Source organism: Taeniopygia guttata, chromosome 5 (assembly GCF_048771995.1).
Source record: "Taeniopygia guttata chromosome 5, bTaeGut7.mat, whole genome shotgun sequence".
Taxonomy (NCBI): domain Eukaryota; kingdom Metazoa; phylum Chordata; class Aves; order Passeriformes; family Estrildidae; genus Taeniopygia; species Taeniopygia guttata.
In genome coordinates, this window is record NC_133030.1 from 15882501 (window position 1) to 15903978 (window position 21478).

General features: G+C 37.1%; 1 protein-coding gene across 21 annotated transcripts in view; it reads right to left on the reverse strand.

The window, feature by feature from the left end:
• Positions 1-21478, reverse strand: part of SOX6 (SRY-box transcription factor 6) — a 374330-nt gene that overhangs the window by 246759 nt on the left and 106093 nt on the right. Inside the window, exon 1 of one of the 21 annotated variants that reach the window (XM_030275432.4) lies at positions 15340-20467. The exons of 18 other annotated variants lie outside the window; for them this stretch is intronic. The gene's annotated coding sequence lies outside the window, so the exon portion shown is untranslated. Of the gene's footprint in view, positions 1-15339; positions 20468-21478 lie in introns of those variants that run through there. 2 more of the 21 variants (XM_030275431.4, XM_032749008.3) reach the window with 2 other exon arrangements.

Genomic DNA, 21478 nt, shown 5'->3' on the forward strand with positions numbered 1-21478 from the left:
CAGAAATATTTGCATAATGCTAATGAAGCTGTCAAAAGGTAACTGTGGCATAGTACTACAACCACATCACTGCCAGCTTTATAAATTCCTTGAAAGAGTAGAAACTTGTGTTCTTGTCTCATGCTAACTTAAATTGGAAAAAAAAAATCTTCTCATTTTCATTGCAAAATGCCACCCAAGCTTTTATTTAAACATTGTCAGCAGCACAATACTTCATCTCCTTGCACAAAAACATGAAACACAATGAAATGCAGAAATATTGCACTGATACCCAAACATGTGAAAAACGGACTACATGCAGTAAATACATAAGAGAAACATTTTCAGGCATTTCCCTTAAGGCAGCAGTCAAAACCAAAATCCATCTTGCTGCTAATGTTACCTCAGCCCGTGTTAGCCTGCCAGCCCATCTCCAGCAGCTGCCTGTTTCACACACCCAGAATATAACCAACGAGCCTGCCAGTGTGGCATTAGAAGTTAATGTGAGAACTAGAGGGGACAGTTTACTTATATAAGTATTAGGTTTAAAAGTTCTGCCTGGAGCAAAAGAGCTAAATCTTTTATGCTTCCAAGAGAGACGTTTTCACGCTAAAGAGGTTTTGGAGTAGTTTGGAAGGAAGTGTTAAAGCTTGAAGTTTTCTCCTCTCCTCTAGGATGGGTCGGCCCTTAAAGGTGGTGATGCTGCTTCTAGACATTCCTTTTGAAACGATGTCTATACTTCAGGGTTGCCAACCTGCTCCAGAAAAGGCGGCATTTCACTTGTGCTGACTACAGAGAGGGACAGATCTGTGTCTAGAAGACGAAAATGAGGAGATGCCAGCTGCCTGTAAAGGTTTTAAGATGGCACATATCATATGCCAAAGTGTTTCGGCGGCAGTGGGGATTTTCTGTGTAGGAGAAAGGAATGAGTGAATTTTGAGAAATAAATTTTACAATGAAATCATAATAGAGCAGAGAAACAAAGGAATTGGTTGTTAGTTGCAGTTGTATTCTCTACGTGCTATTTTAATAAATTTTGGGGTATGACAGTTGGTGATTTACTGTTGGCTCACTCAAAACAAACGAGCACACAAATAAAAGACTAAGATAGTTTGCACTCCCTGCCTTTAGCAGCCTGAAACAGCAAGGACAAAATGGAATAGCAGAAATGGAGTCACCCTTGTCCACTGGACTTTGACATCCAAGCATTTGGGGGACAGTGTAGAGGGAGGCTGAAAAGTCCCTCCTCAGCTGCGGAGAAGAGCAGCAGGAGGATGCCCTGAGGAGCTGCCACCCCGGGGCTGGGATGCAGCGCCTGACACAGGGCACAGGGGCACTGGCAGGGGCCCAGAGGGAAGGGATGGACACTGCAGGGCTGGCAATCCTGCCATGTTTATGAGCTGTAAGCTCCAGGAAATGTTCCACATAGCCCTCATAGTTCTCTGCCTTCAGACTTCAGCGCACACGCGCGCACACGCTCACACCATCCCTTCTTAAATTTCCTTTGGGGTTCCCATGTACTGCTATTTTCCCCGCAGGAGCTGCTTCTCCCCACAGGCTCTGTGCTGCACTGTGCTCTGCTCTGCCATCCATGGAAGCCAAGATACATGCACTGGGCACAATTTTGTCACTGCTTTGGGGAGACCGTAGAGTGAGATGTACAATATTGACTGAGTGGTCTCACTGAAGTTATCGCTGATTTAAAAGATAAGATAAGGAGTTCATTACGTATTCCCTGCTCTCACAGAAAGCACAATTTCCAGGTCCAATGGGTCACTTATCACCTCCTTTGAGGCCTATAGCTGTACTTGTAATAAGATTAACAAAAAGAGATCTCAGATAGCACTGAATAAATAGTCAGGTTGGGTAAGAAAAAAAAAATATATATATATATATAAATTCCAGAAGGTAACTTCTTTTGACTCTGAAGAGACAGAACATAGATCTGTGAACTGATCTAACAACAAAATGAGAAGTCCCTTGTGAATCTGGATTTATACATGCATGAACACGTGTGTAGATATATAAATGTATGTGTCTATGTGTACATATCTTTCTTCATCCATACATTTATTATATATTGGATTCAAGCCTTAACTGTGCAAAGAGAATGTGATCCATCCTTGTGCCTTTTTCTCCCTGTACCCTGTTGTCCAGATGTAAGCTGTGAAACACATCCAAGCTCCTTAGAACGGGGAGTGTCGAGCCAGGCAGCTCAGGCTGAGCTGTTCCAGTTATCACTCCATTGAAAACGAACAACAAATTCAAATAACAGAGGCTGTGTTTGATTCTGGATCTTTCTGTGTTTTCTTTCGTTAGTTCCCACCCCCATAGTCTCACCTCTCTCCTACCCTTCCCTACTTACCATAAAGTTATGATGCCCTTTGCTATAATAATGAATGGAATTCCAGATTATTATTTTAGGGGCTTAACCAATTCTCAGTGGTTTTCATGTGTTTAGCACTTATACAAAGAGGCTTTTTCATATGTCTTTCAGCAAATATACAAATAGGCTTGGAGTCAGTATTCATTTTAATAGTTTCACCAGATAGTCACATTTATTTTCAGATATTTTTTTTTCCTCATTGCATTTTCGCATCGCTGTGCATGCAGCTGTACTACACATCCAACTACAAACCTGGACCTAGCATCAGTAAGCAGAATATCTCCATCCTTAAAGTAATATTTTTATGCAAAGATTTATACCTACACACTGCTCATTGCACAAAACTCTATATGCATATAAGAGCAAGACTGTTGGAACCTCTCTTCTGTGTGTTATTTAGTTCCAAGTAATCTCAGCTGAGAGCTTCCTGATACTGTCACAATGGCCAATTTTATATTGGACATTTTTCCCAATACAGATGTGCAGCTATTTGCCTTTTCTTTACCTCTCTGTAAATGCCACATGGACAGAAATCCTTGAGTCACCAGATCATACATTTATTTTTCTGATATATTATGCTGTTTGATGTCATGTTGACATGTAATTGATGTTGGTTTTGCTTTTTTTGGTCTTTGTTTTGTTTCTTGGTTTCAATAAAAAGAGAATTTAAAAAAGGCTGTAGAGTGATGACTTAAGGCACTGACAGACGTGAACATAGTATGCTTCTCTTTTATGATGTGCTGCTGAGTAAATGGGTATATTTCTAGCTTTAGATAACATATAGGAGACCTCTGAATTTTTACTGTATAGTGAAGTATTTGTACAAGCCTAGCCTATAACCTCAAAAGAACTTCTTTCACTCACAAGAAGTACATACAGAACATGTTTTCAATAAGGGCTTAACCCATGATTTAGGAGTCAATAAAGAAAGATTTTCCATAAAGAAATGGGAAAGCAACAATAGAAATAAAATACAACATACCAAAGATTAAATATGTTCCATCAGCACAACAGTGTCTTTGTACAGTAAAGAGCAGAAGGGGATGATTAATAGTAAAATGGTATATATGTCAAAAGAAAAATAAATGCAATTTAGACAAAGTACACACTTATTAACAGAGAACATCATTTACTGTTATTCAGATGGGAGGAAGGCAAGGATGAAACTAGCACAGAATCTATTTCACAACATGAAGTCACATTCATCTTGGTTCAGGCTTCCCCCCCCCTTCTACAGCTGCAAAATAAAAATACTGGTGAAATCCTTGATGATATAAAATTAATGCCTAAGTACCCAGCGACTTCAGCAGAATCAGGATTTCACTCAAGATATTTTAAGTGCAGCTTTACTAGGCAGACCTTGCGGATCACCAGTGGAATGGGTGCACACTTCCCCCTAGTTCACACTGCTCTAACAGCCTTGGCACCTGACCTTCCTAAAGGGGACCCGAGGCTGTGGAGTGCTTTCCACTCATCCTCCTCCTTGATGGTTAATAACAGGGTCAAGAGATGACTGGGGCTCTCCCAGGTGCCTTTACCAGGCACTGGGTTTTGGGGCGTGGCGACGAAAGGAAGGATGGAGGCACTTTAGAACAGGCCGAGACACCAGGTTAGGTTTAAACCAGTGAAAGACAGATAAAAGTGTCTGATTGACCAAATGTCTGCCCAGCACCTACCAATAAGTTGTCACCTGAGACCAAATGGAAGGTTGAAAAGGAATTATTCCAAAACGGTAATATACTATGAGAAGATTTTGGGAATGCCTCCTCTAGATTTGCCAGAAACTTTATAAAAATGACCTTGTATTGGTCAAAACTTGGTATTTCGAACATTCCAAGTTTTGAGCTGGAAAGATAGAAATATGCTATCAGCTCAAAACACTCTCTGCAGAACCACAGGGCCCCCTGAAGGTGCCCCAGCAGTGTGCCAGTCCAGCCTGTTTGTGGAACACACCTTCCACAGTGAAATGCAATTACAACTAAATATATAAAAAATGGGAAAGCACAAAACAGGAAGAAAATGACCATTTCATTCTGCATGCAAGAAACACCCTATATGATATCTCCATTAACCCTGCCCACAGTGCCCTAATATTTCTAAATAAACCAACACAAAATAAATATGTTTTTACAAGGCAGAGAAGAAAGGTAAATTTTAAATGAAGAAGAAAGTTTGGAGAAGTTGCAAATAAAAAAAGATAACAAAGTTTAAAACAAATTTTTGTTCCATATTAATTCTAGAAATTTCTACCACTCCTACTTTGCATACATAGTTGCACACAAAATGGGAAAGAGAAACAGAAAGAAAAGGGTTATAACTCCCGCAGTAATTATCTGGAAAAGAGCCTTACTCTCCTGATATATGGTCTCACTAGAAACCAGACATGGAATTAAAGCCTATATTTCTTAATATGCGTGGGTTTAAGGCACATGAGACAGAAACATGGTCAAAGCGGTAGATCTGAAATATACTTCTCAAAACACCCATTCTCAAAGCTCCTTTTTAACTACCTCTCTCAAAATCATAAGATGTCCCAAAAATATGTTGATTATGGTCTAATCTATTCTGTGTGACCCTTGCAGAAATGATTCTTTGCAACTCTGGCAAGTTTCTTTCTCTACTACTTTTGTGAAATGAATGACTCCTTCGAATTGCAAGGAAGTTCTCAGGATCTCTGCATTATAGGACTATTATTATCAGAACTCATCGAGCTCTTGCTGTGTTCACAGATTTAAATCTGAAAGCCAGAAATTATAAACATATACCTCATTCAAGGCAGAACACGCAAGCACATATTATACAAATTATTTCTGTAGTGTACATTACAGCTACAAAAAGAATGACATCAGAAAACTTTATTAGCATCAGACAAGAGCCTCAAATCCTAAATCAGCTCACACAATTTCTCTTTTTCTAAACTCCCTTTGATTTTTTTGCCCAATTGCTATACAAGTTAGTGCTTGATGCTCTTGAAGTCGCACAGAAATTTACCCATCATGTTATCCTGATATAACATTCTATATGGCAGGTCAATGGAACACCACAAACACCACCTATGCGTTGCCCAAATTGCCTGCCATCCTACAATTTTAATCCCAGTCATCAACTGTCTTCAGGATTTTATATTTTTTGAAAACAGATATTTCTGCACCTTTTAACTAAACTCAAAGGCTGCCCATGCTGCAGGATATGAATGGAAACATTTAAACAGAAATGCTCCGATGTATTCCCAGCAAGAAAAGAAAAGTCACCAGAAAGATAATAGAACTCAAAACTTAATTGAGCATTCTCACTTTCTAAGATTTTAGGTGTAAAATAACACTGTATCAACAAGGCAAATAACTTCTCTCTATGAATGAAAGAATTAGAAGACATGAAAAGGTCAAAGAAATACATAAGAATTAAAGGTTTAAAAGGAGAGAGCATCCTTGTAATTACATTATGAACAAAGTCAATAAAGAAGTAACTCCTTATCCCCCCTTAAAAATCCCAGAGTAGCAAATAAATTATTTGCAATATTATTATCACTTTAGCAACACTACAATACATATTTTATTACCAATCCATTCCCTGTAATTCTAAGAACTATGAACTAAATTGTGATTCCCACATAAGTGCACATCTAAATTACACACAATAGTCTCACTAAAGAGTATCCAGGCTTTTAGGAAAGTTCCAAGGAGGTGATTTGACTTTAATCCTGTCATACTTTTAAGCAAATGTAGATTGACTTAAAGTAAACATTGCAGGAGGGAGCTCATGCTCTAGGCTTCACCAAGCAATCAGCAAGGCATCTGACACGCTACAGAAAACCTGCAAAATCCAGCAAATAAATCTTGTAACACCCATTCAGTATCCTACGAAGCACACAGTGGGGAGCTGACACATTATTAACTGACTGTAATTTTCACAAACTGTAACATACTAAGAGCTTTATGACATACATGCGGTGAAATATATTTTTATCTATTATAAACGCCCATGTTTTCAAAGCACGTTAATCAAGATGCTTCGAATAAATCATTGGGTCATATTTGTTTTTAAGTTAGTAGCATCAAAAATAATAAAGCATTACATAAGAAGATATGGGAAATATCTCCATCTCATGACTTCACTCTAACAAAATTATAATCTTTTGATGATGCAGTAGTTGTGTGTAAAATGACAAAGGGACTGACTTGAGCAACAAAAAATATAAACTTGGAAGAGGCAATTGTCACAAAGTGGTGCTTCCCTTGAGTGTGGGGTTTTAATTATATTATATTTTTAGACAAATTTTCTTAAACCCTGCTCTTTTGCTCTTTTAATGAAAGTAAATCCACAAGGCACTGTACAGGTTCCAAGGAAGCTCTGATGCCATCCAGAGGGAAAGAATTGAAGATGATATGACATGGACATCAAGTCTCAACCAAAGCATCTTCCCTGTTGCCTTGGTGAAGATTTATACAACTTTACAGAGACAAACCTCACCTGTCTCTCTCAGGAAAAGCAGAAAGCACTCCTGCAAGTGACAGATCACTGGCTTTTGAAGCCTTACATTGTTCTGCCACTCACAGGAATAACTTGAGGTCCCAAAGGTTCATAGAAGAAAATGGCACTTTGCCAACCCTCATTACTGCCTGCCAACCTGTAGATAATCTTCTTGTACTGTACTTCATCTGATACTTTCACATTTACAACCCTTTACAATACTCAGCAGTTTCTATTTAAATAGAAGTAGACAAGATTAAAAAAATAAACCTGAAGTAGAAAATACAGGCTAGATGTGAAAACTGAAAGCATTTTCCTCACTATTGTCCATTATTCTTTAATGTATCATTCTCTTTCTGCATGTAGGCCAAAAAAATAAATCCAGTGTAAACACAAAAGGCAAATACCTTTTGAAGGCCAAGCAAATATTTGAAAAGCAAAAAAGAGATTCTGCTTTTATCTCCAGATCACCCTACAATTTAATGGTTAGTGGAGGGGGGGCCTTTTTTCCTTTCTTTTTTGTTTTTCTTTTTCTCTTTATTTCAGGGAATGCAGCAGGGGCAGGTCCACACCTCATAGCTCACAGAATGGTTATCAATCTATAAACCAGAATAATAGGATAACAAAGGTTGGGTAACTATGCCATGTTTGTAACAGAGTAGAAAGAAAAATTGGCACTATCCAAAGCCATAAGACAACAAACCAATGTATTAAAAGTCTGGATCTAGTATTATTTCTAAATTAAGAAAATTAAATGCCTGACCATGTAGTCTGATGTATAAGTTATAAGCAAAGTGCAGGTGCCGGTATGAAGCTTAATGGTCTTTATGAGGTTTCATGAAATTAAATTAATACAACTCCATGGACTTGAGAGAAAGACTTGGGTCTTCAGCTATGACAATGGTATTAAATAGAACTGAAGAAAAAAAAGGAAATATTGTCTGCAAACTAAAATGGTGATGCCAGCAAAACATTACCAGTGAGTCCACAATCACCTGGCAGGAAGAGTAAATTACTGACAGTTCTCAAAAACATTTTTAGGTGGGAATAAATCTGTTGAAACCAAAAGGGAACTAAGCCTCCTAGTTTTAGGCCCCTTATTACTAGTCCACGATTCTGAGGCCATCACTGAACACAAGTCTACACTAGCTCAATATCGATACTCTCAGGCCAGTAGCAAACTTCTACCAATCACACACAAATCCCAGCAATTCCACAAAAACTCTGTGTCATATAATGAGAACCACTGCTTTCTTAAACTGTATGTAAAAAAAAGGTCCCTAAATAATTTTATCATTAAACTAAAGCCATCAGTTGTAATGTTATTAAAAATATTGGTGCAACTTTTGGGGTTAATCACCTGTCCACTGTCTTCAAGGATGAAAGAAAACATTTCATATGGGTTCAAGCTGTAAAGTATGCATGCCCTATTATCTTTTATGGAACAGAAAAGTGTTTATCACTTTTATCTTATAATTAAAGAAATCTGATCAGCAAAGCAGGATGAATACTAGAAAACAGAATTAATACTTGCTTTATCTTATAAGAAACAAAGCTATTAAAAAACCTATTTTCTAGCAAACAAAAAATCTAATTAAGCATCTGAAAGCTATTTTGATTAGGTTAATTTTCAGTTTTCACAATATAATATCATAGTAGAAGATGATGGCATTCTACAGAAGACGGTAAGAGAAACAATGAGAAAAAGAATTATGTTGCAGACAACTACATCAATTAGGAGACACAACCCCTTCATGGACTACTACAGATCTAGAAAGGCATTTTTTAAAGACTTTTCTCCTGAAATCTTTCTAAAAAATATATATTACAAAGATTTTTTTTTTTAAATTGGCAAAAATATCGATAATATCCCTATAATCCCTAAACACAACTTTAATAATATTTTAGCTAATAATTAAACATGTACAATGTCCAATTCTCTATTTGGTTAATAATAGAAATCCTGCAAGTGCAAGGTAGAACACAGGGATGGCCACAGGCCCATTGCTGTGCTAGAACTGACCCATGCATTACACAAATAAAACTGCTACCAATGGCCTGGAAGAACCATCAGCATTCTCATGTACTCCTGATATTATCAAGTACTTCTCAATAATTTTTGCTGATAGTGTATAAGTTCTCTAAATTATAGATTGCCATCTCTGAAAGTAGAATTACGGAAGCCAGACAGTATTTTTGAGGACGTGTGAAGCTTTGTGCCAAATATCAATATGAAAATCACATAAGGTATTACTGTGCCTGTGTGCACACATGATCATCAGATGCATATATATGTTCACCTATGCATTTGCATATATAGAATACATATAAATAATGGCTGAAATGGACTTGTATCCATGTGTGCATGTATTTGTGTGCATGCTGATGTGCACAGATACATAAATATGGAGGTAAAAGTTCTCTACCCTGCATATAATTATATGTTGTTTAGACTGACACACCTATACATAATATGGATGGAATTCACTATGCTAATTGTTAGTAGTGAGAACTACAGTAATTGATATAGTGCTTGCTCACAAATTTTCTAAAGCAGAGTGGGAAGAGATCCCACTCTGGTTCTAAAAACAATATTGCAGGTTCACAAAGCAATACTTTTTATAACAACAAATATTTTTTTCTTTCAATTGCTGCAGTATGATTCAGTCTCTCTAGATTTGGCTGGTGTCAGTCAACCCATTTTTTCCTAGTTCTAATAATTTTTGAAGAGGTATTTTACCATACTGGCACATTTTTTATACTTAAATGGTTTTTTCACTGGTGGAGCTAAGGAAGTAAAATCAGAACATCATCCCTGATGAATCAAAATTTCTACAACTTATATGATCATCTGTGACCTAAACCATATTGATTTTACCCGTAAAGGATAATGAATGGTATGATAGGCGAAAAAAAAACGTTTATAAAAAGGCTAAATAATTTATTGCTGACACCGAGCTTTCTTTCTAATTTATTCCCTGAAAACTTCAGTTTTAGGAAAACAGAAAAGTGACATTTCTCATACAATGCAGAAATTATTAGTGATACTAGCAGATTAAGTAGTCTCTTCCATTCATTCCTTTCTTTGCTTGCAAAGAAAAGAAGACAGCTAAAAGCAGATAGCAGGAGACAGAGGACCCAGTAACTCTGGATTCCGTGTCACAGCTGTAGGGTGCAGAAGAGAATAACCCTAATGAAGTCCATATACTATCTTTAGAACTATATCACTTCAGCTCAAAACCGACTCTAATCCTCCCTGAAACACAAAGCTGCTATTACTGATTATTGTTTTAGTTGACTTCAACATCAATTCCAAAACTTAGCTCTTTCTTTGCAATAGGAAGTCCAGGCAAGTATGCACTGAATGCCTAGATCTGAACCCCGACAAGCCAGGGAGGTTTATTATTCTGCTGCTTATAACACAGCAGCTCCCTTCCTAATAGGCATTTAGAACAAAACAATGTTTTATCCTGCAGGGTTGTATTTGGCCTTTAGATTAAACAAGGCTCTAGGTTAGTAATCAGGTTTACCAGACAGTTGTCGCGGGGTCTCCAGCAGCTGCTTTGATTTCCCTCAGCACTGTGCTCTCTAAGGTGGTGATAGTGCTAAACAGATCACAGGTGATGGGGAAAGTAGAAGGATAAACCAACAGTGTCTTAAAAATAATTTTTGCAAAGGAAAAGCAGTCTATTGAAAAAGAGAGATTTGAGGAGAGATTCAGTATAAACACTAGTAAACCATATATATTACCTCAATAAATGCTAAAAGCCTACCCTGGTAAAGCAAGAATAAGGACATTTGATATTTTGCTCACACTTTTCATGCAAAAAGTGGGGTGTATGCTTGTACATGTGGCTTAATTAAAATTCAAGTTAATATGGAGGTAGAACAGTTCTTAGACTGGAATTAGACAAGCACAGTCCCCATGAAAATTTTGCTTTGAAAAAAAAAAAAAAGAGAAAAAATAATTAGAATCTGGCTACTGCAGTGCTCACTGAGGTTTAAACACATGTAAAATGCCAGGAAACTTGCACATGAGCATAAACTATTAGACAGCAGACAAACTGTTATGTATTTTTTACTTTATTCTATTCAAAGTTAGAAAGACCAAAAGGATGTGCAGCTGAAGTGCCCAGCTTTGGCCTTCTCCCAGCACCACAGAGTTTGCTTGCTGGACCTACCGAAGCAGAAAGTGCCCTGAAAAATCTCCACTTTGTTCTGAACACCCCTGTTTGCCTCCAACATTGAACATCTGCACATCACAATCTCGTCAGTAAGGTCTGTAAAAGAGACCCATTTGTGGGAAATAATCTGCTCTCCTTTGGCTCTCACAAACTTGGGTGATTACAGTTGAAGTAAATTTGCAGTGGGTTTTGTCTTCATTGGTTGTTTTTGTGTGTTTTCTACTTCCATTAAAAAATTTGGCCTAAACGCCACAGAATAATTAATAACTACACCAACACTGATTTGGACTATCTTTGAAAGAAATGCCAGCAGAGTTTCCTCTGGCATCTATAAAAATGCACCCAAAACCCAAAATGTAGTAAAGACAGGCAGGGGATTTCATTTTACAGTTGTATGGATGTTATGTGCTATCATCCACTACAGCCACAGAGCACTATTCAAAAGGTGAAAAATGACACGTGTTGGGAAGCTCCGGGATTTAGTAGCTGAAAATAATGTGTCTTTGAGAACACACTGCTGCAAGAGTATGTCTTTTTAAAAAACTACTGGACTATGTTGGGTGTAATAAGGAACACATGTAACTCCTACTTCAGATGAGGAAAAAAAAGGAAAGAAAATGTTTTCCTTTAGCAGCATGTGATTCAATTAACTCTTTAAGCTCTTCTCTTTTTGCAGCTGTTTAAAATATAATTATTTTTCATAAGACAGCTAAAATTATAGCCCCAAAGGCAAAATGAATTCTTATGATTTTTCTCTGTTATCAGACATGTATCAAGTGCTAATAAACACCAATATACCTAAACAGCTTTTTTGAAACACATGGAACATTACAGAGTTTGCAGAAAGCAAAATCCAAAAGACACTAGGCCTGATTTATTCTAATGTTTAGATTAGGTAAACTCAATTTGGTTTTTCAGCCCTAGCATTTTACAATTTATTTTCTTCTACAAGAAGAGTTCTGATGATTCTATATTCTCTCTTCAATATATTGTAGAGATAGACATCTGTATGAAAAGCCATGAAAATGCCCTGGATTTCTCCTAATTCCATGACACAAATTTTACATTATTTTATACCTGACCACTCTATGTTGCTGATGCTCCATGAGGACTGTAAAAGCTGAAGCTGTTCTTGAGGTCTTTTGGTAACATTACAGTCTGAAGCAAGGCTAAGCACCACCTGCACCATATTTATCTACTTGTTTATGAAAGAGTTTCCCCCTCATTGTGCGGATAACTGACCTTAGCCATAGCTAATAAGACATGAGCTTCCTTGAACTATGCAGCTTTACACTGAATCTTATAAAATACCTCAGTGTTATCCGTATAGCTTCACTGAGCTCCTAATGACCTGAAACACATTCTCTCTCCAGTGCTGTCATCACAGACAAGGTGTGGTCCAAGAAACAAAAATAACCTGGCCCAAACTTTGCTTTGGCCATCTGTTTGTGTAGACAAGATTCTTCCTGGCTACTGACAGGTTTTTATGAAGCAGAGAATCAAGCAACATATAGATATTTATGCTCCGCCCTCCGCACCATCTCATCTTACTGCACCAACCATGTAGTGACAGGAATGGTTTGCTTGCTGCAGGCTAACTGCTTCTGCAGCCTTCCCTGAGTGCAGCTGTGTTTCCAGATGTGTGTCTAGTTAGTCACAGACCTCTGGAGCTTCATCTCTCCTCGACATTAAGCCTTTAAACAGGTTGGGATCTACGGAGACTGAATTGAAGAAAATACAATTTTATTTAACATGAACACCCTGCTCAGTCAAACTAGTTCCAGTAAATCAGATGATGTTCTTATCAACCTATTCCAGACACGTCTAACTTTTTTGGTAGGAGTTTTTTTTCTCCTTTTTTTTTTTTTTTTCCTGTAATACACAACTGAGAACAGGAACTGGCACAAAAGCAGTGGTGCCAGCTAAACTGCCTTGTAGGGGGACATTTTTCCCAAGTTACACTATTGTGTTGTTGAAACAAACCACTGGAATGGACACAAAAACCCCAGAGTTTCTGCTTGATATCTTTTGTTTCTATCTTTTGCTTAAGAACATTACTTTTGTCCCAGTCGATATAAATAATAATAATTAAATAACAGCTATATACTGTTATACTGGCTTATAGCTGAGGGGGATCAAGACTGTTTCTGTTCATTTGCAGGTAGTGTTTGATAATTCAGGATTCTGTCAATAAGCTAATGCTCACAATTAATTTTAAAATGAACCAGTTGAACCAGTACAGTGCTAGCGCTCAAGTGTCAACTACATATATACATGAAATAAAATAAATCCTGAAGTACTACTTAAAAATCCAACCAATTTGTCTAATTTGTGGCTTAGTACACACATAAGTAATATAATCACTTTAATCATTCCAAATAAGCATACAGAGAGTTTCATTTTGTGCTTTACTTTTTCCCCAACAGCTCTATACTAGTTGTTCCTGATGATGTTCCAAGCAGAGCATTCCTAAGCGTCATTCGTGCAGGAAAACAGTTGAGCTAAACTCAAGTTGCCAGCTCTTTTCTAATTTTGAGTTTAGCTCTCCCATTCTGAAGGAAGCACTCCTCTCCAATACTAGTTAAAAAGGCTTATCTAATTTAACTTTCATTTTTTCCTTAAACATCTGGGAAATTTCATTTCTCTAATCAGTTTCTTACTTTCCTCCACTAATTACAATCTTGTTTTTTCTACGTATATCATTTCCTGTGTGATAATTTTTTCATCATTGGGTTTCTTGCTCTTCATATATTTCCTAGATGCCGGTGATCAAACTCAGAAAATGCAGCTTATTTACGTTGTCCCCGTTCTCCTTAAAATACTCAGCTAAAATGTGCCTCCAGAAGTTATTTGCCTCTATGAATGTCTGAATATTTAGCATGGCTCCCAAAATGCCAGCATTTGTTGCCCTGATAGCTCTATCATCAGCAAATTCTAGGACTTTAGTTTAGTGTAACGTGGTGAGACGCCCTTCAGAGAACTTGGCCACCAGCTGTCCCTGTGCTCCAGGAGGCCAAAGGCACGCGCAATACAATGACACTGTCAGACAAACGCCACTTCTCCCTTTCACTTTCCCCACTGCCTCTTCTTCCTTTCTCTTTCTCCTTTGCCTGAGGCTGTATCTTATTCCCATTCCCAAAATTAAAAGGTTTCTTCTTCCTTTCTCTATGGCTCATGAAAATTACCCCATAGAACTACACTGCTACAGGGGCTCAGCCTTTAAATTTGGAATACTTTCAGGTTTTATCCGTGTTTTCCTTCTTGTACCACCACAATTCCTTTCATACAGCTTTCAGGCTATTTCATACATAACAGGCTAAAATCTGGACTCTTTTTCACCAAGACAGATACTGTAGCCACATCGTGTACATACTGAACTTCAATTCTACATGGAAATCAGGATTTTTTAAAGTGCTACTAATTGAAGTAACAGCACACAACTAGGAAAAGTTATCAAATGCTGAACACAGACTTTCTAGTTTCCACAGTAATAGACTATCATCTAAACACTTTTACACAACTCCTGTAATAAGCTAAATAGTGAAGACTACATTGAAAAACATAAATGTTTATCATATCGATTTATTAGTATCAGGGGCACAAATTTGAAAGTTTTCCCAAGATAGGGCCTTGAGCTTTTTAAAAAAATTACCAAAATTATAAGGATGTATTCAAGTAACCTAAAAGGTTTCATTTGCATTTCTCTGTATAAACACAGTGGTATGTTTACCAAACATCCATTTTCTTCTAACCCCAGATCATAGATTTTTGAAACCCCACCAAAAAAAAAAAAAAAAAAAAAAAAAAAAAAAAAAACTTTTTAACAAACAGAAATATGTTTACAATATCAAAACAAATTTAAATAAATAATTCCTACAGTGTGAAAACTGAAATCTAATAACTCTGAATGAAAGAGCTCTGAAACATTAAAGTTCCTGTAAACCCCCACAATATGTCCAAGCACAACTAAAGACAGACTTACATAATATACTAGCTTGCAATTGTAAAGGACTCCTCAGGTTTTGTAATCAGTTCTCACCCTCTCACCCTTAACCACAAACCAGGAAAGAATTGTTGCGATATTTCACAGCTACATACGTTGTGCAGCTCAGAAATATGGCTTAGAAATGTATCTTCTTACCAAAGCTAAACACAAGTTTAATTTCTTTCATTCATTTGAGGAAACTGAGGATCAACATATGCTGTTTCACATGCTGATACTTTAAGTAAAATAACAAAGATTATTTTAAAAACTAAACTCTCTTATAATGAAAAACAGAAAGAAAAGATTTTGTTCCTTTGAGAAGATGATTAGCTTACCTGGTTTTGCCATTCCACACCGACAGCCCGAACAATATTATCAGCTCTTCAGGTACTAATTCTTGCTAACTGGAAGGATATTTTCTCTCTTGCTGGATTAATAATCAACTTTCCTGATAGTTCATTTGTAATTCTCTGCTGGTTAACCCTTTGCAGGGCTCCCATTCTGAATGAAGCAGCCTACACTCTTTGGCTCATTTTAATACAAAAATAACAAAACATAGGCTAGCAAATAAATGAGAACTAGGTAGCAAGTTAAAGAGAAAAATTAAGAATAGATTATCTTAAAAAACTAAAAGCTTACAAACACTTAAAACAAGACTTCCTTTCTCTGAAAGACTCTAATTACTTAACCTAGTTGCTGGTAAAACAATGCATCAACAACCTGGGAGCTGTAAAGTCCAATGGCTCATATGATTGCATGCTCCCAGGAAGCCACAGCCCGACCTCTCATCTTCAGCCAGCCAGCAAGTATGAAACATGCCTGCCTAATTCTGAAAATAACATCTTTTATTAGTGAATAGTGTGCTGAGAAATTGCCACAGTTATCAGTTTGTGCAAGGCCACCCATCTGTGTTGTCAGAAAGCAGGAGCAAGAGTGGCCAGGAGTGAAAATGAGATAAGAGAGGCCCAGAATAGCTAAAAAGGGGAGTTCAAATGAGGTCAGAACAGTTTAAGATGGGATACCTAAAAATTACATATAATTTTTATTTTCAAGTGTAATAGTAGTAAATTACATATGTGTTATTGGTTTAATAAAAATTCAATACAGCTCTGGCAGCTCTGTTGTGATAGGAGTAAAAATATTATAAAACAAACCTGGTAAAAGATTTCAGGGATCTCATATAAGAATGTGGAACATTCTGGAAATGCTCACCTAAAAAAATTAGTCTTTAGAACATATGTGACGGATCTTGGGATGTGTTTTGATTGTGGACAGAGGGAAGAGGAAAAGAAAAATAAACTTGTTGAATGGATGACTAAGGCATAATGCTAGAAAAATAGGGAAATAATAAGAAAGGTGGCAAAAACATCTTTCTGAGAAACAGTAAATTGGAGGTTTGGATAGTCTTGGAAAAATATAAGAGGTGACAGCTCTATTCACTAACAGAAATGCTTTCCTCATGAACTCTGCTATAGCTGTTTTATTAAATATTACGGCAGTAGTTCTGTTTTTCCCTTAAAACAAAGACACAGAGTCTCCTAAAGCTTCTGCATAGAGACTTTAAAGATGAGATTTTATCTATTTTCTTTTGCATAAGAGTAGTCCTATAGCTAATCTATTTTTACGCAACTATAGGTCTCTGCTCTCTGTTCAGCAGTACCTAATACAGTTTGCTGTAAACTTTCGACAATATGTGCTGTAGAATTTATGATAAAATGCTATAAAGTTTTGAAGCAAATTTATTTCATATTTATAGCTAATTTTATTCTGTCTTTGAAGAAAAACCTTTTAGGAACGCCAATAATGTGAGAAAGCTACAACAACTAAATTTATGTTTAAGTATCACATCAGTGGTACTCCTGGGGACTCCTCTTCATGGGAAGAAAGCTTAAACAACATTTTATAACACATTGGATTGCTTCCCAGAGATGTGATGGCCTACAGAGGCAGTGCTGAACAAAGCAGGCTGGAATAGTAAGTCAGTAAACAACCCTCTTCAGAGGATGGCCACAAATAAGTGCAACTTTGTTTAATACAGGCGAATTATAATTATCTTTTGTTCTGTAGAAGGTGCATTATCTTTCTCTCCTGTTCCACCTGACTAAACTGGTAGTATCTTTTCTATCACCTGACTGAGTAGTTGGCTGGAAATAATGGCACCAAACAATCCACTATTGTTACAAGAGACAATGACCTTTCATGTCCTTGGAGCTCGCCATGACCTTTCATCTTTCCTATCCTCCAATGGTCTCCTCGAACAACTAAAACTGCACCCTGTTAGGCTGAATTCCAGATTGTCATAAAAAGCCCCTTCCTTTCGAAACAAAACCAATTTTTACACCAAGGTGGTGGAGAAACACAGGTCCATTGTTCCCGCACAGATGGAAGTTAGAGTTACTAAGGCAACAGCTCTAATCCCTCTTTTTACCACCTTTTTCACATCATTGGCCTATCAAGTGTGCTACCTTTTAACTCATAAGCTCAAAAGCTGGTAGTCTAACTGACTGCCCTAATTAGCTACGATTTTCACAGTACAGACAACATGATGAGCTAATCGAAATTTGCAAAATAATGACGTACCTCCAGCAAATATTCCTCCTCCTGAGGCCCAGTCTTAGAATAACAATAATGAGACCATTATTAGAGGAGGGCATTAAAATGCTGCACTGCTGCTAAACAGAGAACTTAATTGTTCTGGTCTTGTCCATTGAATCAACAACCTATTGTTGTGGACTTGAAAAATAAAGGACTGGAGAATGGGTGCCATAATGATTGGTCTGTGCTGCCATACCAGCACTCTGTAGAATTGTTTTCCTTTTGAAACTCTTGATGGACTAGTAGTTTTGTTTAAAAGTAATATAAAAGCCAATTGTCTGGATAAAAAGTCCTATTTATTGAAATCTTTAGAAGCAGTTGCATGGATTTGTTCATGACCCCCAAGATAAAAACACAGGGACCATAATAATGCTATTTGTGGCGACCACTGCTTGTAGTGACACTGCTTGTAGATAACTCTGTCCTGTCTGGCTGCTGCAAAAGGAAGGAAGGCATTTCCTTTGCAGACAGAAACCATGGCAGAAGGTCAAATAGTGGACAGACCCAATTCATCTGTAAAAATGAGGATGTTTCATAAAAAAAAAATGCCTAATAAGTTTGGTCATTTACAATTCAGGGTTTAGGACAAACTGATAAAAGGTGTCTCTAATCAGTCACAACATGTGACTTTTTTGTTAATTAGTTTTTAGATATTAAAAATTACAGACCTTATTTTTTTTGTCCACCTCTATAGAATTATACCCTAAATTTTGTCCTTGGGAAACTGAGATGCAGTGACTGAACTGATGCAAAATGTAGCTTACTGTTAGCTTTGGACAGTCTTTATTTAAATCTGGGACTGGGAAGAACAGTAATCTAAAATCTCTCACATGCCTTTTAATCTTGGGGGATTTTTAATTTTTTAGAAATTAGAAACTACAGCTTTTCACAAATGTTTAAAACAAACATGGTCTTGAGAAAAAAATACTCTCCCAAATCAAAAAATCATAGTTTTATTACATAAAATCACTGTTAATTAACACTTTCCTGGATTCCTCTCCTAGCTTTCATTGCAATAGGACTGTTGAAAATATATGCAACAATTAATTTACACTTTGGAATGCAAACTAAAATCACATCTTATTGTATTTTTATAGTTACACCTCTTAATGCATCTTTCTACACACAAATTGCTCAAAAATAAGCTATGACTCTAGATTAATATAAACAATGAAAAACTGTAACATTTGGGCTTGCAAGAATTTCCATTGGTAATTTGCTATTGATTTCAATGGGAGAAAGTTTGGGGTTTAATTTTTCACATTCCTATCAACTTATTTTAAAATCAAATTGAGAAAAATGACCATGAAAAGGGAAAAAAAATAGGCGAGGAAAACTTAAAGGCTAACCCAAAAGGCATTTGCGGCAGTTCTAGGAACTGTTCATAAAAAAATCTTACATGCATTTGCAGAACACCTTTTCTTTAAACTTCTTTCTTTTGTAAATTGAAAAATACCTAATATAAAGTAGTATTAAATTGTAAATAAGACCTCTTACTTCATTCAATCCATCCTTTGCTTCATTTATCTTCATCTTGTTAGGCTAAATTAATTAACAATCTCTGTGTTGCACACTTTCTCTTTTCATTACATCAAATAATGGCCTGGATATGGGAGAAAACCCTCACCACAGGGATCTTGAAACACTATCTTGAGGAAGAGTCTCTTACATATGCATTGCTTTAGCAATATTAACTAGTTGGATGTTATGACATTTACTAAATAGATCCTTCAATCCTTCACTGCTGTAAAATAATTGTTCTGACTTTGTGAGAAACAAAAATGTTTTTTTTAAAAAATCAGGGCCTTGCAGTAAATCATGTTTACTATTTGTGAGCCACAAGTACTAAAAAGAAAGAAAATACCTAAATAGCTTTAATCAATGTTTTATTGGATATAAAAGACCTTCAACTTGAATACAGTTTCTGGCCAAACATGTATACAGTCCCAAACATATTAATGTGTCAAATTACTCAAACCAAGTTGCCATATCATCTGTTTGTGAATGTTCTGTATGTAATTAATTGAGTATCTGAGACAGTTTCATGGGTGGATCTGGTTATTTAGATATTGCAAATGGGGAAGAATGTGCTAAACTATTAGACAAGTTTCCTTCCTTTAACCTACATTATGGCATCCAGAGCAAAAGGACAAAACAGTAAAGCCTTTTTTAATCTCACCCTGATCAAACAACCCTCTTTCTCCAATCACAGCTTTGTGCGTGATATCTTTCTGCTAGTGTTTCTTATTTAATTAAAACAGACACTGACAGAAGGACATGGATTAGGACTGTAATGATGCATTTACTTAGATTAATCGGAGGCTCCTTTTGGAGTAATGGCTTAAACAAAGAACAAAAGGAAATTGTTATGAAACAGCCTTTTATCCCAGGCAAAGGTCAAATTATGAGGTTTTTAATTTTGCCAGCCTCTGTTATATTGGACCTTTCTACTGGAACATGAGAAGTGCTTCTCTCCCCTTCGCCCCCGAGCCAAGCCAGTTATTATAATATAGCCATTAAAGCTGCAAATTAAAATGTCTGATTTTAAACCAGGTTGCTTAGCTTTCAAAACCCTCTAATTAGCATGTTGTGCATTGTTGTGAGGAAAAGAAACCTAAAATGCTAATGACCTGCTGCCAGGTGACCACACTGCTGTGCAAAATAATACAGGCTCATTCAAGTAGTAGTAATACCAATAACACGCAGCCCTTATGAATTACCCAGCTCCAGGTCTGCTCTGCACCACACGTGCTTAAAGAAACAAGAGTGCATCCAGCCAAAGATCAGAGTTCAGCAGTCAGCACAAGGGATTGTTGTATGTTAACTGGGAAGAAGTCTGTGCTCATTCAGACACTGCAAGGCAGGAGAAAAACATTTAAATCACCATGGGCCAGGTGATAGCAGGGCCGGGCACAGGGGAAAGCACAGAATGGAATATTCTTCCCCTTTTGGGCAGAAGCTACAGATACACCTCTGTATATCTCAAAGCAGACAGCCCCAAATTGCTGTAATAAATTTTGCTCTTGTTCTTTGTTCACAAAAGGGAGCAATACATGAAAACACCCCAAATACAGGTATATTTTTGCCCTTTCCCAATTTACCATTCATTGCAACAAGTTCATTGAACACACAAAATTAGGTTAGATTATGATATTTTCTTAAAATATGCTACAGGAGGAAGTCTGGTCTTCAAAGACTCAAATCAAATAGAAAATATTTCCTTAAACCTCATGGTACTTGAAGCTCTAGGTTTTTGAATATTGGATTTTTAGCAAACTTACTTCACATAAAATTTCAAAAGAAAAGAACCCCCACATTCCAGTGACAAAACAAAGCTTTAAGTAACTTCTTTTTCTCTGAACTGCAGAAATATTCATTAGTCTTCTGTCCCACCAAAACTGTACACAGACCCAATCCTCCTCCTGCCATGCAGTCCACATCTCTGGCAAGCCGAAATGTCACCCAGCACCCAGAGGAACACAACCTGACACCAACAAAGAAGCAAAGCTTCGCCTCCAGTGCCAGCACCGGGTCCAAGCAGCAGCAGCAGAGGCAGCTGCTCAGCACCACAAATAATACCATCCTGAAAAGCCCAGAATCATTAGCAGTCAAGATTAACCCCACTTGACCTGCTTTTTACCAACAGTTGAGGGAAAAACTACTTTCCCTGTAACTTGACATCTTCGCCACAAAGATCACGGCCCAAGCCCTTCCAGACATACCAGCACAGCGTTGACAGCGTTCCTCAGAGGTCACACTAGTAGGAAGTTGGATAAGATGTTGAACAGCTATGCTGGCCTTGATGTCTGCTCATTCCCAGAAATCTCCTGCCTTTCTCAAGTGATCCCTAATTGACTGTTAAGGGACAAAATTGACTGC